This window comes from Corvus moneduloides, chromosome 21, assembly GCF_009650955.1.
Source record: "Corvus moneduloides isolate bCorMon1 chromosome 21, bCorMon1.pri, whole genome shotgun sequence".
In the NCBI taxonomy this organism is placed as follows: Eukaryota; Metazoa; Chordata; class Aves; order Passeriformes; family Corvidae; genus Corvus; species Corvus moneduloides.
Window position 1 is genome coordinate 10,617,335 of NC_045496.1, and position 16,046 is coordinate 10,633,380.

Below are 16,046 nucleotides of genomic sequence, written 5' to 3' on the forward strand. Positions count from 1 at the left end.
ACACACCCAAGTCATTTACCCGAGCTTCATCCATCGATTGCACAATCAATTATTGTTTCATGGTAGATATTGGGATGCTTCCTTATTTTCTTAGTGCTTTTCTTTAACTGGAAGGTTATCTGGTGCTGGATAACGGTTCAGCAGGGTTGTGGTGCACCCCAGGAGATGGAGCAGAGCCCTCCCCAGGACAGGAAGGCCTCAGCACATCCTTAAATTCATGTGCCAGCCCCTGCATTGCTGAGAGTGGGTTTGTGAGTGGGATCTCCTCAGTGGGAGAGGCAAATGGGACACTCTGCTCTCAGGGTGGGATGGGAGAGAGCAGGTTGGCACAGACAGTAGGTGTTTCCTGGGGAAAGTTTAAACTATCACAGAAATCTTTAGAAGACTTTTAGAGCATTTAAAATTTGATGAGCTTTTGATGGCTTCTATGTTTATATAAATCAGAACAATCAGGGTGTCCAGTCAGGGCCCCTTTATGGGCCCTTTATTGCTCCAGAGTCCCTGCAAGTGTCCAAGCCCTGTTTCCCAGGTGGGACAGCAGCACAGTCCAGCCCACATAAAGGTGTAAAACATTTGCCTGTTTTGCTGGTGACCTCAGTGTACTTTTCCTCAAAAGGCTTGAAAAACAAAAAGAGGAAATTTAGTTGGGATCTTTTAACAGCAGAGGTCAGAAAGGACCTCGGGGCATCCCTGTCATTGATCTAGCATTGATATGAGTTTGATCTGAATAGGAAAAGGGCTATGAGTGCTTACATGAAATGTTTCTTGGGGTTCAACTGAGATCCTTTTGAAGTAAGTGCAGAGGCTGCCTTTGCCATTGAGGGTCCTTGTGGTGACATTTATGTCCTCAGAGTTTGGACTCCTAACAGTTAGACAACTTCCACCAGCCCTAATGCACAGGGGGATGTGAGTGACCTGCTGCAGGTCCCTGTCTCTCTCCACCAGGTTTTGGGACAGCCTCTGTGACCCACTCAGTACTTTGAGTGCACTTGGCTGCCTCAGCATTACCTTCCCACAACCCTGTATCTCTGCATGGTAAAAGGTGAGGGCTCAGGTACCCATCTGCAGGTGAAGGGTTTATTTGTAAACCCTCTTCCTCCAAAAATACTGGGACAGCACCAGATCTAAGGGTGTTTGTGTGTCCAAACCACCAGACCCAGAGAGTGATGATGCCAAAACCTCTCCTTGAGTACTGCAGGATGGCAATTACCCCATAACCCTCAGACACAGCTGGTCTGGCTGGAGCAGGGGCAGCCTGGCACCTCATAGGCCAAGTAGGGAGATCACATCCCTGAGCTTCACCAGATGCTGCACTTGAAAACCTGTCCTGGTTTGCAGGCAAATCCGACATCTCAGCTGGTGACATTTTTTGAGGACCTCCAGTGGAGAAAGAAGAAACAGTGCATTGCAGGAGAGTGGCAGCTGCTCTGGGGCTGCAGTGCCTGCAGTGAGGCTTCTGGTGCCCAGAGCCCACAGCAGCCCTGTCGCCTGTAAAGCTGATATCTAACTCCTGACAGGCTCCTAATCCATCTTGACATGGACCCAGATGCTCAGTGAGTGTCATTTCCTGCTCCTAGGAGCCCAGATTGTTCCTGACTGGCCCTTGGGTTTGAGCAATCACTTTAATTCTTCTCCCTCATTTATTTCCCTGGCCTGAGGGAACCGGGCTTCAGCCCCTTCCACAAATCTCCCGATTGTGCAGAGTATGAAACGCGCTCCACAGGGGCCAGGGCTGGATTCTGGACTGGGCTGTGCTGGGTTTAGCAGTGCTGCAGCACAGGAGGTTTGCTCGGGGTGCGCTGCTGCTCCAAGGGAGCTCAGCTGGACACGGCTCCTGCCACTGCTCCGCATGGTGCCCGTGGGAGCGCAGGGACAGGGTCTCTGGTGGGGGGCACCAAAGGCTCCAGCCTGTCCTTGTGGAACCCAAACACGGTTTGGTCTGAGGGAAGAGCAAGTGCTGCTCCTTTTCAGGTTGCTGACTCTTGCTTTCACACCCAGGACAGCTCAGGCTTCCTGAGAGGAAAGCAGCCCCAGGAGCCGCGGCGCAGCAGCAGAGTGGGGCTGTGGCAGCAGATGTGCTGGGACAGCCCTGCCTGCTCGCCTTCCAGAGGGAGCACTCCACTTGGAGTCCTTTCCGAAGCAATTTGAGGTTAATTAGCAACTTTTGGCATCACTATCTCGCTGGTCTGTTTATCTTTTGTCTGAGCGAGTTCTTCTCTCTTCCTGTTGTTGTTCCTCCTTCCTGAAGGGAGCGGGGGCCATGTGGACACCCTGCCCCGTGCTCAGGGAATCCTGCTGCTCCCACTCCCTGCTCCCAGACAGGCAGGCTGCTCCTTGCCTTCAGAAATGTCTCTCCTTGCCCTTCACACCATTAATTTACTCTCATAAAGGGGATCCTGTGTGATGCCAGGTGCTGGAGGCCAGATGGTGATGGTTGCAGCAGGTAGGAGGAGAGAGCTGGGAAACCACAGCCACGCTGGCTTGGAGGTCTTGCCTCCCACAGATGTGGCAGCCCCATCCTGGTGGGAGCAGCCCTCCATGCTCCCGGTGCTGGAGGGAGCCCGTGGGTGGGTGCTGGAGCACAGACACGACATCTGAGCTGCACTTGGCCGCTCCACAGGGCCCAGCTGTTGATGCTGATGGAAGCCATCCAAAAACCAGCACAGGGGCTCCAGCTAAGCCTGGGGCTCACCACTGCTCTGCAGTGGGCATGCACCAGCCATAAATACAAGCCGCTGTGTTACTAATGCACCCACCATAAATGTTTTATGTAACCTCATAAACTGTGAGGAGCTGTAATCACAGAGAGCCCGTGGCCTTTGCTGGGCTGGCGTTGGAGACGAGAGGCCTGGAAGAGCCAGGCCATCTGCAGGGGTAATGAGTTTCTCATCCCTCCAGCAAGAGAATAGTCCCTTGGTGCCTACCCCGTGGGGTCCCATGTGCTGGAGCCTGCATGGGATTTTCCTAACTCACATGTCAGCAAGGATCTAGTGGTGCAGCAGGGAAAATCCGGAGTGAACTGCTGGATATGACCCTTCCATTCATCCATCAAACTGCTGCCATGGCAGGACAAGTGAAACAACAGATCCTGAGCAAGGAAAGGTCATTGTCTGCAGAGCAACTAAGTGGAGCATGAATGAACCCCAGACACAGGCACAGTGCAAGGTGCTGCTGACCGCACCTGTCTGGTTTAGGTTGAATTAAGCTTTTCTCTCCCCTCTGTGCTGCCTGGAAGCTCCTGCAGCCTGGGGTACAGAGGGTACCCACCCCAAAGTGCCAGGGACTGTTGGTACAGGGGCTGTGTCCTAACACCTTGATTTCTCTCTCTTGATCCTTTCTGAACACTCTTCACAAAGAACTTGACCCCTCCTTCCACCTCCCCATCCTCTGCCACAGCCCTGCGGTGATGGTTATCACAGGAAGGCCTCCCCCAGCCTCAGCTCTTCCATCTCATGAGAGCCCCTGCCTCCCTCTTGGCCTCCCATCCTGGAAATCCTTCCTGCTCTGCTCCTGCCGTCCAGCCCAGCTGGTTCCTGTTGCAGCTGTCAGCTGCAGCTGCAGCGCCGAGCCCCGGCCGGTCGGACAGGAGCTCTGTCCTCATCCTGCTCCCCCAGAACACCGCCAGCCTGCCCCTTCCCGGTGCCACTGCTCTGCAGGGGACAGCTCACTGCCAGAGGGAGCAGGATGGGTCGGGCTCTTCACCCTTACACCAGGAATTTTCACATCAGCTCTGCCTGCGCAGGGGAGTTGAGCACCAAAAACATTCCCTTTATTTCTCAGTGGGTGAAGTCTTCACCCAGCCTTCAGGCTTAACCTGAAACAGCCAGGATTAATTCTGGGTGTTCCAGGGCTCCTGAGTTCATGCCTCTCGGTGACCACAGCAACACAGGGGCACGGCCCCTATGGAAAAACTTGCTGCTCCTCCTGGCTCTTGGAGCACATGGCCAGGGATTGCCTTCCCAAGCGCCCAAAATGTCCTTGGGGTGATAACACCGTGATAAGAAGATAACAAGGGAAGAGTAGTGCCAGTGAAATGGACCCTCCCTCCACACAGGGACTGGGCAGAAAGCAGGTTTGGAAATACCCAAAGGGAGATGTGTGTGGACATGCATCTCCCAGTATGGGATGGTTTGTTCCTGGTCACACAGGAGAGAAGGCATCTGCCTGGAAATCTCATTTTAACACTCCCACTGTCTGGGTTTTCAATTCAAACCCCATCCCAAACATGCATCTGCTTTCCCTTCTGTTTTTTGGCTATCACTTGCTTCTCCCTCCGCTACCCCCATGTGAAGCATTTTTCTAGATGAAAGTGTTCAGGCAGGAGTAGCTGGGGTTCCTTGGTTCCTTGGTTCCTGAAATGCCTGCCTGGCCCTGGGCTGCTCTGCCAGCCACCCCTCCCTCATCCACAGCCCTGCCCACTGTCTCAGCCTGTCCACTCGCTGCTTCTAGGGAGCCCAAACTGTCCAGATCTCTGTTCCAGGATGAACCCAGGTCTTGAGTTTCAGCCTGTTGGTCCTTGCCAAGCCACTTTTCTTGGAAATTCAGGTCATGAGAAATGTGTAAATGCTTTCCAGTCTCCTACTTTGTCCCTTAACCTCAGGCTTTCAGCAGCCAGCAGTGCCCATCTCTGTCCATCCCTCATTTCCTGGGCTCTCCTGAGAGCCTCTCCTTTGGGAAGAACCACTGAGCAGCATTTTGTGTGTGTTTGGTGAGGATGTGAGACACCAGAGCTGGTTCTCCCCACTGCCACCTCGGCTGCAGGATGGCTGTGCTCTGAGCACTGCGTCCAGTGTGCTCTGACTTCAGTGGAACTCTGTTCCTGCTCCTGGTGGTTCACGTGGAGCAGCTCAGCTCCTGGGTTTGGCCCCACACAGAACGGGGGGCTGATATCACTGATGTCACTGCTGTCACTGAGATCACTGCTGTCACTGAGATCACTGCAGACAGTCTTGGCCCCATCTGTGGGAGAAACAAGGCTTGGCACAGAACTGGCCCTTGCTCCTCACCAGCTTCTCCTCCCAAGTAACAAGCAACAAGACAAGTGGAAACAGCCTCTAATTGTGCTAGGGGGGATTTAGGTCAGTGTGCTGTCATGCGAGAGCTGCTTGATGCAGGTTTTGCCTCCACACCACAGCCCCTGCCCACGAGGGGTGAGTGCTGGAGCAGATGGATCCCTTTCTATTCCCATGCTGCTGTTGGAGTTATCCCGGGCAGGTCAGAAGGCACAGGGCCACGGTTTGGAAGAAGCTCAATGACTCGACATGTTGTTCTCATTGGAAGGGTGATGCCCAAGCAGAGATGTGAAGAAAATAAACAGGGCCAGGCTGACAGGGGCAAACCCAGGCAGGCATCCAAGATGCCCAGCCCCTCATCCTGGGGCTGCATCCAGCAACTGTTACCTATGTTTATGAGTCCATATCAATCTTGATGTCATGAAAGTCACCCAGACCATGAAATTCCCATGTTCGGTGTGGAAATACGGCATTTGATGCATTTTTGTTTGAAATGCGTAAAATCTGCCTTAGAGGGGCCACGGGGAGGGTTGGGTCCATCAGCCACGAGGAGCTGTTCTATCTCACTCCCTCTCGGAGCAGGGCGTGTGGATCCAGCGGTGCCTGACGGCTCATCCATGACAAACTCCGAAAATCGCAGAGATGTTTGCTACGGTCAGGCTGTGAAATCAGCCTCCTCTCTAGGAATGAGAAACCTCCATAGCTGCAGCCCAGGGCTGCCGGCTGGCTGTGCCTTCCTTGCCAGAGAGCACCTCCCAGCAGGGCCAGGCAGGCAGGGAAGCGGAAGGGAAGCAGGCAGGGAGGCAGGGCTACCCAGCCTCCAGCATGCCAGAGGGATGGGAAAGCAAAGTGAAAACAGAGGGTGCTGTGGTTTGTCACCCCACCCCATTTAACCTGGCACATTCATCCATGGTGGGAAGAGGCTTTGAGCACCCATGGCCTTTCATTCACAGGCTCTGTGCAGGGCAGGCTGTAAAGCCACTCTTTGGGTGAGACACTGCTGGCAAGTGCAGTGTGTTTTAGCAGCCAGATGGCCCTGGGGATGTCCCCAACTGTTCCAGCCGTCCCTCGGGATCCCTCATGCACCTGCAGCCAGAGGGGAAGCGGTGAAGCCTGAGCTGCTGCTGGTGGCTGTGTCAGGGCTCACGGTCTGCCCCGTGTTTCCTACAGCTCAGCAGCCGCGACTTCACAGACGTGCTGATTAATAACTCTCTGGAGTGCCTTTTCCCGTTCCTTTCACACAATATCCCAAACTCAGCTCTCCCTTTGGCAGTTCCCACTTGTGGAACGAAGATGGGGGTTTGGTCCCAAGAAGGGGCAGCTCTGAGAGGCCAGCAGTGGCTCCCTGAGCACAGGGCCTGGCAGCGGCTGTCTGTGCGAGGTAGAGTTCTCACGCTCTAAATATACAATCTGTGATAAGGGAAGGGAAAAAGCCCAGCATGGAAATATTCCTTCTGTAAGAGAAATAATTTGCTGCTGCTAAAAATATGTGTCCATATTATTGCTGCCTTGGTCTGCAGTTGGATGGGAGAGAGTGCACGCAGGCCGCCCTCAGGGGACACGGCTCCCGGGACAGGCCCAGGCGCCCGGAGAGGCCGCGCGTCCGCTGGGGCTGGAGGGATCGGGGGGAGTGATGGCCCTGGTTTATCGTCCCCATCTCTTTCTCAGGGCAGTAAAACCGTGATACAGCGTTACCCTGAAGGTCACAGGAACTAACCTCTAAGCAGGTGCTGACAGTGGGAAAGGAAAGTGATCTGCAGTGTTCCCAGAGCAGCTGGGAGCCCGTTCCCAGCCTCGGCTGCACACTGAGGCAGGAATGGCTTTGTTCAAGGGGGACGCATGTTTGGAGCGGTGGGATGTGTGTAATCCCTTCCTGTCTCATCTGCAAGTGTCCCGGGCCTGGTGCTTCCTTCCCTGATTGCTGCTGCTGGGACCCTGGGTCCCCATTCCCAAGCCCTTCTGTGCCCACGGCTGAGCAGAGCCGAGCTGAGCCAAGTGGAGCAGGCAGATTCTCCAGGGGCAGCCCTGAGCCAGCAGACAGAGCCTGCCCAGGATCCCTGCCCTGCCCGGGGTCCCTGTTCTGCCCAGGATCCCTGCCCTGCCCAGGGTCCCTCCCTTGTGCCATGGTACCAAATAAGGAATGGATGATGTTTGCTGCTTCCACGACCTCGGCCGGCAGAGTCGGGCATGCCTGACCTGAAGCCGGTCAGGACCATCTTTGTGAAGGCAATCCTGTTAAAAATGGGTGGAATCTTGTGCAGCTTCTTGCAGATCTGTCTGTGGAGCGTGGTAGGTGGACGCTGTGCCTGCTCAGGAGCAGGTTGTACCTCCTGTCTTGAGAATCATCAAATCCCAGACTGGTCTGGGTTGGAAGGGACCTTTAAAACTCATCTCGTTCCAACCCTCCTACCACAGGCACTAGACCACTTTGCTCCAAGCCCCATCCAGCCTGGCCTTGGACACTTCCAGGGATGGAGCAGCCACAGCTTCTTTGTCCAGCCTGTGCCAGGGCCTCACCACCCTCATTGGAGAAAACATCTTCCTTTTAAGTAATCTAAATCAACCCTCCTTCGGTTTAAAACCATTGCCCAAGAATTACACAGAATATGGTCCAGAAGACAGTCAATATGGCAGAAGATGTTCTTGTTGCAGCAGATCCATCAGGAGTTACAGACCTTAAACCCCAGCAGACCTTGTTACAGTTTTTGTAAATCATGTATGGCCTCAGCATTGCTTTTTTTGATTCTCAAAGAACTCCTGCCCCATTTGAGGCGAGACATCTTCCCAGAGCATCCCCTGACCAGTATTTAGGAAACAATTCTTTATAGAAAGAGCTGTGAAGCCCTGGAACAGGCTGCTCAGAGTCACTGGTGGAGTCACTATCCAGGGTGGATGTGGCAGCTGGGGTTAGTGCTGGGCTTGGCAGTGCTGGGGGAACAGTTGGACTTGATGATCTCAGATGTTTTTTCCGTAATGATTCCACGATTCTGTGTCCCCATAACTCCTGGCCATCCCCCAGCTGTGAGGGTGATGGGGAAGGGCACGGTGGGGCAGCAAGCAGGAGGGCTTGGCGGGAGCTTGGAGAGGAAATGCACATCCCTGAGGTGTGGGCTGGATGCTCGGGTCCCTGCAGCCGGAGCTGCACCTCAGCACAGCGCGGTTCAGTGCAGGTTGGGACCTGGAGAAATGCAGAACATCAATCCCACAGCAGAGCCGGTGCCGAGCTGCTCCCGATGCGGCTCCTTATGGACTGCAGGGATGGCTCTGTGAGGACGTGTCCCTGGCTGGGCCCGTGTGTGCTGCGCTGGCCGGTGACTCAGAGCCTCGTATCGCCCTGCACAGGCAGCTGCAGTTTCCTCCTGGCCGCAGCAGAGCCTCCAGGACCCAGCGCTGGCTGCCCTGGGCTGCCCACTGTCCACCCTGGCACTGAGTCAGGAATGTGTGCGCTGGGCAGGGCCGGGGGATCGCCACCCAAAGAAAGGGAAAAGCTGCCTCCTTGTTTTTCCTGCTCCAGCCCTTCTCCCACTTCAGTGGCTGGGAAAGGCAGGGTCCAGCCTGGCTCAAGGCTACGTCCTTCTGCTGCTGGCCCCGAGCCAGCGAGCATGAGAGCGAGCAAGACACAATAACACGGATGTCAAACACAGGATCCCTTCCCTGCAGACCCGGGTGGGTGTGCAGGAGCACTGGGAGGGATCAGCAGAGCAGGACTAGCAGTCAGGCTAAAGTACAGAAAAGCTGTTATATATATATTTTTTCCAAGCATTCTTCAAAAAAAGGGAGCCTCCTACCTCTGCCCGGACAGGTGCTGGTGTGCAGAAGTTCTGCTCCGTCAGTAATTCTGCTGCTCACTGGGATGGGGTGAATCTGCAGAGCCTGGGTGCAGCTTGCTTTAAGCCAAGGAGACAGGAAGGTGACTGGGGCTGCTGCTCAGCCCTTGATTTCAGCAACCAAACGCTGGCGATGGCCCTTCTGCTCCAGTCCTCAAGCCCGGGCAGGGTTTGTGTTTTGGATGCACTGGCTTAATGCAATGGTTGCTCCTTGTAAGAGTTAAGAGCAGGCTGAGGTGAACTGCTGCCCCAGGCAGTTAGTGCAGTAACAGGGGCCTGTGTGATGGGAGGGCACTGGAAAATACCCTTTATCCCTTGAAACATAGGGAAGAGAAAGTGCATTGAACATGGGCAGACATGGCCAGAATGAGTTATTGGTGGCTGCCTATGTCACTCCCTGCTCAGCTGGCTGTGACTCCACCAAATTCTTTGCTGGGAATTCAGGTTTCCTTTCTCACATAATGGAAACATTGGAGTTTCTCACTACAGATGGAGCTGGTTTGGGAATGGAGCTGAGGAAGAGCAGAGGTTCTCTCCCCTCCATTTGGCCTCTGATTACCACCATGCTGGGACCAGGGAGAAGAATGCCTCAGCAGGGAAAAGGAGACACGATAATTGCAGGTTAAGGAAGTTTATATCTATTTTAAAAATACGTACATATCATATATATTATACTAGAACATTTGGGATAACTAAATAAAGATGGTGAATTAGGTGGGGAGAAGGGACTGCTCAGAGATTTCTTTCCAAGCTCTATTAGACTGTCACTTCGGTGTAACCTCACTCATGGGGTTATTTCTCACCTGCCTCAGCCAAACAGGAGGTCACAGTTGTAGCAGAGGAGCTGCTGGACCAGAGCCCAGCCTGTTTCTCGTGAGCCACCACCACCTGTGGGGCAGTCCCACCGCATCTGCTTCTTGAAAGCATTCTCAGACAAGTGACCAAAGGCCCTGGTGAAGTCGGTCTGGCTGCAGTGCTGGTTCCCACGGGCACAGCACCATCTCCCATGTGCCCCTGTCACCCTGCTGTGACCCCAGCACACGAGTCTGAACTCAGAGCCACGGCACACGTGGCATGTCCACCCTCCCTCCCTCCAAGCATCCCAGTGGCACACGGGCAGGATTCCAGCTGCTGTACCTGGGAGAGCAGCCCCAGGTACAACAACCTTTATCCTGGGAGCAGTGACTGGGCAGTGTGCAGGGCTGGCTGTGCTGCCGCAGTCCTGGCACCAGGTAGAGCAGGGTTAATGCCACCGGAGTGTCTCTGTGCAGAGGTCCTTTTATCTGATCGGGCCCAGCTCGTTTCCTGGTGGAGCACTTTGTGTCCGGTCAGCGAGGCTGCTTGGCAGCAGAGCAGAGAGGAAGGCTGGAAGTAAACACAGGCGCTCTTGGATCAGTAGCTGGGAAAAGCAGTGAGAAGCTGCATGGGATTGCCGTCTCCAAACCCTCCTTGTTTCCTTGCCTTGCAGACAAACGGCTTCCTGCCAGGGACAGCGCTCGCTGCCAGGCAGCACCGGCCCGGCCCCTTCTCCAGCACAGCACAGCACAGCACAGCTGTCACGGCTGCTCAGCCTCCCACAGGCATTTCCAGCCCCTCACCTGCATCAGGGACTGGAAGTGGTTTGGAGCTTTGGGAGGTTTGAGTGCCCAGCTCCACAAAACCCCAGCCATATTAACTGAAAGCATTGATCCCCACTGGAGCAGCAACAGCTGTGTCGACAGGGACAGAAACAGGGACAGGGAGAGCTGCTACGATGGACACTGCCATCAAGTCCCAGCATGGCTGGAGATCCTGATCGCTAAAGTCCTATTTTCTATACTTTCACCTTTCTCCTTTGAACCAGAGTCTGGTTTAAGCATGGCCTGGGGCTTCCTGGAATGACTGAAAGAAACATCTGTAAGAAATCCTTCCCTGTGAGGGTGGGGAGGCCCTGGCACAGGTGCCCAGAGAAGCTGTGGCTGCCCCTGGACCCCTGGAAGTGTCCATGCTGGATGGAGCTTGCAAGAACGTGGCATAGTGGAAGGTGTCCCATGACAGGGCATGGAATGGGATGAGTTTACAGTCCCTTCTAACACAAACCAGACTGTGCTTCCATGAAACCTTGGTGAGGTCAGATAGGGAAACATCATTTTGAGCAACTCAGAGCTGAGTCATTAGAGAGGATGTGGCTCTCCAACAGGTGACCACGCAGAGAAAGCAAGACCTTGTCCCCAGAGGTTCTTGTGAGCAGCAGCAGCTGAGCAGCAGAGGTGGACATGGCAAGTTTAGCTGGAGAGATGACAGTGTGGTCATGCTGCTGTGGAATCACTGTCCCTCCCCTTATCTCTTCAGGCTTTTCCTTGCTTCTCCTTGAATTTGGGAGAATGTAAATGTACAGACTCCAAGGCTGACAGAAAACAAGAGATTTTTCTTCCAGATATGAGACAGCTACAGAAATGTCCAACACAGAGTAAGGAATGAGGTCACTTGAGTCCACCCTGCTGAGTGTGTCTGCCAAGAGGGTTTCCCAAATCATGAAACCATTTGCCTGTTCCTGTTGTCCTGTACACCTAAAAAATGGGGAAAGAAGAATAAAGAGAGAGGGCTTGAGGCTCATCCAAATGTCTCTGTATCAGTGATGTATCTGGTGTTCAGCCACAGAAATAAATAATCCATTCCATGGAGCCATAGCTGAGGCTTGGGCCCTGGACACGGCTCTGGGCTTCACTCCACTCTGGGCAGGAAGGAAAGCAGCCTAATTCAGCAGAAATAACCAGCATTTCTTATGGAGACATGGAATAAAGGAGCCTATTTCCTCAGCTTGAGCTTCCCTCTGTAAGGTCAATAATCACAAAATGCACCAGACTGGAGGGTACTGGGATCCCAGTCACAACATTTCCCATGTCAGGGGCCTGTTCTGAGCCTCTCTGGGGCTGTGACTTCTGGGGTTTGCAATGTGGCTGCTGCAGCCACACGGACGGGCAGCAGCCGCTACCCTGGCACGAGCTCGCCTCTCATTCCCACCGGGACCTCCTTTGGATTCCGTATCTCGGGGCAGAAGGACAGTTGGCTGATTTCATGTTCCCACTGTCTCAGCTCTTCTCAGCTCTTTACATCCATAGATTTCTCTGGATTTTCCCTGGAAGGAGACTCTGGCCTGCTGCTTTCCCTTCTCTTACATCCCATTTCTGGTTCATCCAACCCCTGGATGTCTGAACAGCCAGTTCCCATTTTTGTATGCCTGTGCTGACAGCCTGGATTCAAAGGTGCTGTGCTTGGCAGAGTTATTGCAGGGCACTGCAGGGACCAGGGCTGTCCCGATGGTCACCAACACCAGCCACCAGTGTCATACACTGACTCTGGCACTTGAGCAAACAAGACCGTCTTGAATCCATGTCCCACACAGGTGACGTGCTGGGTGCTGAGCTGAGCAATGTGTCTCCAGTTATCACTCAAAGAATCACAGAATTATTACAGGCTTGTTTGCTTTGGAAGGGACTTTAAAGTTCATCTCATTCCACCCCTGCCATGGGCAGGGACACATTCCCCTATCCCAGGTTCTTCCAAGCCCCGTCCAACCTGGCCTGGGATACTTCCAGGGATGGGGCGTTCTATGGTTCTCTGAAGTTTTGTAGCCAAAATTGGATGTGTCTTGCTCCATCCCATCTCACCAGCTGGTACGTCTTGCCCTGCTCTGATCTGTGCCAGTGGGATGCATTCACCTTGTTACTGACTGCCAGTTCTTCAGTCAGGCTGGCAGATGCCCCATAAGCCTTTGTTCAAACACACAAACCAAGAGCCACAAGTAAAAAAGCTTTTTGTCCTTAAATATCAAGGCTTCTATGTTTATTAAGAAAGAGTGAAAGTCCTCCCAAACCCAAGCCCAAGCTCAAGTCTGTCTCTGACTTCCTACCACTCCCCCTTCTTCCTCCGAGGCCCATGTAGTCCCAACCAAGTGGATGTTCACAGAAGATCTTGCCAGGCTCATGGATCAAAATAAAATATTTGGAGACTTAGGTTTTTCATGAGCCTGTTCCCTGACGCTGCTCACAGGAGGAGCCAAGTCCCCGGGCCGAGCAGCCTCCTCCGTGTTGCAACACGCACACGCTTGCCTGTGGATTTGCATGTCTGAGTCCTTACTCACCCCTCGGAGAGCACAGCACCGCCTGGGAACGGGACAGGCACGGGGCAGCCTGGGATTTAGGGGAGCAACGTGACTGTGTGTCTGCATCTCTGGGTGAAGGGAGGATGTTGTGCTTCCTTTGATGGGAAAATGAGTGTCCAAGCCTTTTCCAGCCTGTGCGCTCGTGTTTCTGCCTTGCCATGGATCTCTGTCTCTGTGCACTGGTGCTGGAAGAGCCTCCTGGCTGAAAAAGAGTTCTTGATAGGAGCAGTGAAGAGAGCTGGAAGCTTCCCACGGCAGTGCCAGGGCAATCTGCTGCACTTGAAGCCTCTCTCCCTCCTTTCACAGTTGTGTTCGTGGGAGCTGGGGAAGGTCCAAGGCAGCACAGCTGGGCTGAGCAGCCTCAGCCAGTGCTCCCTCAGTCTGCCAAGTGTTGGCAGCAGGGACTGAACTTTCCCTCTTGGCTGAGTGCTTGGCTGGCTAGTGCAGCTCAGGCTGCAGGCAGCAACCTCTGGTGTCACTCAAGCCCTTGGAGGCTCTCAAGCCACTTTCTTGCTGCTGGTAATGCTGTCTCTCCATGCCCCTGGAAGATGACCAGGTTCCTATAGCTGCTGGTAGAAACAGGGAAGTTGAAGCCCGTGAAGTTAAAGCGATGGCTCTGGGCCCTGTAAGGTGCCAGTGTGGCTGTGTGTGTCTCTTGGCTGCCCTCAGACCAAGTTATTTAGTCAGTGTGTGACCTCCACTGCTTTATGTAAACATCACCGTGACTGTAATATATCATCAGGCTCCAGTTATTCCCTGAGCTTGTGTCTGACTTCTCCTGAGGAATCTAATTCTGTTTTTCTGTCCAACATGGACATAGCCCAAAGGCCCTGGGACTTTGTGAATGGAGGGATTTTGCTGCCTACAAGATGCAGTGTGAGGTTCAAACCAGGAGGAAATGTCACTAGGGAGCAGCCTCTGTGCAAGCATCCCAGGTCCCCAAGCTGCTCTGGGGGTTTTGCTTGGATTTCTCCATCCTGGTGGGTCCCTTCCAGCTCAGGATATTCTGTGATTCTTTGAGCTGTAGTGCAGCCATGCAGAACAGCCGGGTGCACAGCCAGTGGTTCATGGATATGGCTCTTGTGGCTCTGGATGGGCCCTTCCAGCCAGCGTGGCTGTGCCCGTAGAGCACTGCAGGGGCTCAGAGAGGTGGCAGACATGGGCAGGTCACTGTGCTGTGACAGAGCCTGGTGTCAGGCTCAGGAGAGTGAGCCAGGCAGCTGCCCACCCATGAGCTGTCTCTGAGCACACCAGGGGCAGCTCTGGTTGAGCAGAAGATGTCAGAGTGGTCTTTCCTAATGCTCCAAGGGCTCCATTGCCCCAGGATCCTGCATGCCCATGGGATGTGTGCCCCGTGGTGGGGATGAGTCCTTAGGAAGGACTCCAGCACTGCACCTCACTGTCCTGCTCTTGGCCACAGTAGGGCTTTGGAAACTCCCCTGCAGCCCAACCCTGCTTCCCCCACAGTCGTTTCTGAGGGCCCTACGGAGTCTCCCATCAAGGTGTTCCTCAGTCCTGCCATGAGCAGAGGCTGTTATGTGAGGTGGGGGTGGAGAACCAACTTTCTGGTTTCCCTGACTTTGTAAACAGGAGGAAGTAGGAGAGACTCAAAATCTCTGATTATCTTCCAAGGGGACTCTCATCCCCTCCAAGGCATGTCTCAACTTCCCAGCCAAGGCTGGAGCCCTTCCAAGAGCTGCAATGTTTCTCGTCCTCTTTTGAAGCACTTTCCTTTGCTCCTCTCTGGTAAAAGCCTCCTAAGGTAACAAAGCCCCGAGCCTGGTGCACCCAGAGCCTGTGGCTGGAGCGTGCGGCCAACCGAGGCTCCTGCCGGAGGGGAGAGCGGTGCCAGGAAAGGCGCTCCAGAGGAGAGACTTCATGCAGAAGTACAGGTTTGGAGTCCTGCTCCCGGGGGATTTGCTCCCTGTCTGGGGAGACCCGGGGCATGCACGAGCCAGGGTGTGGGCAGGACGCCGTGGCAGGCTCAGAAAGCCTTTGGTGGTGACCGGGCACTCTTCCTGCAGCGAGGCAGTCTGGCACAGAGCTGTTTCCCAAGGCAAGTTCCTAGGGTTTCCCTCCTCCCGCCTACCTCTTTCCTCCAATTTTGTGGATATTTGTGGGTTTGCACTGCAGGCGCTCCGTGCTGCACGGCTCGCACAGCCTCAGCCTGCTTTGGAGAGGGGCTGAAAGGAAAGAAGTAAAAATAGTAGTGATGGTTATCAAGTTCTATGGGATTCCAGGAATCTGTCCTGGCTCCTGGAGCTGCACAGGGAGGACACAAGCACCCACCCAAGCAGCTCCTCTGACAGCCAGGTGTGGGATGGGGGGCTTTGAGCAGGTTTGGAGGCTCACCATTCTCTCTGGCAGGACAGCTGTGCCCACCTGCCAGCCCCGAGATGGGATTAAACCTCTCCTGCAAAGGCTCCCGCTGCCCTGGCTCCACACAAACAGGATGGCCGTGGCCTTGCAGCCAGGAAGGCTGTGAGTCACCAGCAGCTCCCTCCTGCCGACAGCAAGCCCTGCCTGCTTCCCGTGCCAATGAGGCAGGGCGGGGGTCTGCAGGGACAAGGAGTGGGCTCCGGGGACAGCAGGTGGGAGGAGAAGGTGCTGCTGATGGAGGTCTGAGAGTCCACAGGCAACAGAGAAAGAAACAGGACTAAAAAGGAATTTTTGCAGTTTTTGTAAAGCAGGCAAGTCTGAAAGTATGGTAAAATCCAACCTCGCCAAGGTTATTGAAGGAAACAGCAAAGGATGGGTTGCACAACTCTTGGAAACTGTCCAGACGTATAAAGGAAAGGGGAAGCAGGAAAGGAGAAGTGGGGCTGGAATGTGCTGAGGATGGGACAGAGATATAGGATAATCTGTGTATAGTTCCAAAAAAATCAACATGAAAACTTTTCCTGCATTTTTGGTGGCAGTGGGAGCACTAGCCAAAGGGCAGAGAGGAGGGTGATGAGTGCCTGGGAATGGGAAGTGCCACAACCAACAAGGAGTCAGCAGGCAAGGAGCTTTGAAACAGGTAGGAGCAGCTAGCTTCTCCTCCAGGAATGAGAAAGGGCTCGC

At 54.2% G+C, this 16,046-nt stretch overlaps 1 protein-coding gene across 12 annotated transcripts in view; it reads left to right on the forward strand.

Moving 5' to 3' along the window:
• EXD3 (exonuclease 3'-5' domain containing 3) overlaps positions 1-16,046 on the forward strand; it is a 213,873-nt gene that overhangs the window by 147,003 nt on the left and 50,824 nt on the right. The gene's annotated exons all lie outside the window — the stretch shown is intronic.